The following is a 1,775-nucleotide window of genomic DNA, read 5'->3' as shown; positions in this document are numbered from 1 at the left end:
AAAGCACACCAAAACAAAACAAAAAACCAAAAACCCCACACACCGCAAAACCTTTCCAGTGTGTAAAGCTGAGTCAAATTTAGCAACTTCAGCTAAAGAAAAATATTTGTAAAGGGGTAATCAGAGTGTTTTTCATCCTTTTCCAAGCTTTTCCCCTTCCTCCAGGGTAATTTTTCATGTTTTTAATCACTGTGTTTGTTACAGTTAGGAGGGTGTTAAGCGACCCGAAAAATGAAACAGCTCTCGTTTCAAACCCAAGCAGCCAGTTCAGTTAACCTGAAATGACACACAGGACACATCAGCGTTTGAAGGGAGAGCGGGTTGCAGGAACAGAGATCTCACCCCACTGAGAAGGCTGTGAGAAAAACAGAAGCAGCAAAATGTCATTTCAGGTCAACCCACGCTGAAATTCTTCAGACTTTCCCCCCACAAGAGTGCAGGCAGGGCCTGCACACAGCAGTGCTGACCCCAATGGAAACTGCCCTGCGCTTGCAACCTGCCCCAGGCCACCGCTCATAGCCTGTTGCTTGCTGCACATGTGCACGGGTACAGGAAGGCACACGCCTGCTTGAGTGTATGTAATCCTCCCTAAGCAGGCGGACCTGGATGGCTTTGGCTCAGGTTGGCTGCTATTGCCAGCAAAAGGCAGCTACAGATGCTTGGATTTTGTCCTTGGCATCCTTTCATCCCCCATCCCTTCTTTTGGGGCAGAACGGAGCTGATGAGCACCCTTCCATGCTTTCTCCCCCAGGGCGTTTCCAAAGTCTTTGATAAAGCCTGGGAATGAATGAATCACGCGAAGACGACCTGTGAATTGCCATCGCAAAGCAGGAGGGAGATTTCTGACAAGGACTGATCGCTCAGGCTGGGGAGGGACAGCAAACAAACCCACCCTGCAAGGTGGAGGGGACAACAGCACTGAGGGGCTTTGAGCACCAGCAGAGCCTCGCACCCAAGCGCCATGCTCAGCCTCCCCGACACCAGGGACACTTCCATTTCCCTGTATGAACGCTGAGCTTTCAAACTTCCCACCACCAGCTTGCGTGTCCTCGGGGACACCAGCCCTGCTCCGTGCGCGTCTCAAAGCAGGTCGGGATCACAGAAAATCCCACGTTAGATCCTTCCAGACCCCGAGTCCAACCCCACACAGCCCCACCCGAACCCAGACTCCATGGCTGAGCGCCGTCCTAATGCTGCGGAGCCGCGCCGTGCCCGCTGAGGCAGAGCCTTTCCCTCACACCAGCCTTGAACACATCTCGTAGACACACAGCAACCGCGAGCTCCGTGCGCGGAGGGGCTCCCACGGCCGAGCGTCCCCAGCAGCGCCCGGCCCGCTGACGGAGGGCAGCGACCTGCAGCTGGGCGCCTCGACGCGCGCTTATTTTTTACCAGCCCGAAGTTTCCTTTCCCCGCTTCAGCCTCGGGACGGGAAAAGGAACCGATTCCCCTCTCAGCTTTCGATCTCGCTCAGAACTGAAAGCTGCCGGACCCGAAACGTCCCTGCATCCCGCGCGGGAGCAGCGAGCAGAGCAGAGCCGGCTTCCAGCAGCGCGCGGTGCGGGGCTGTGCCGCCCCCTGCTGTCCTCCGGAACCGATTTTGTACAGAAATAGGTCGCTTCGGTACAGAAACGTGCGCTTTTTTACACAGAAACGTGCGCTTTTGTGCAGAATTATGCGTCTTTTTGCCCCTTTTGGAGCACCCCCATCGCTCGAAGGCCTACGAGCGGTTCGAGGAGGCGGCAACTGCGGCCACCTGGCGGCCGCTCGCTGAGCGC

This window comes from Meleagris gallopavo, chromosome 28, assembly GCF_000146605.3.
Source record: "Meleagris gallopavo isolate NT-WF06-2002-E0010 breed Aviagen turkey brand Nicholas breeding stock chromosome 28, Turkey_5.1, whole genome shotgun sequence".
NCBI classification, from domain to species: domain Eukaryota; kingdom Metazoa; phylum Chordata; class Aves; order Galliformes; family Phasianidae; genus Meleagris; species Meleagris gallopavo.
This window is presented reverse-complemented; position numbering follows the sequence as displayed.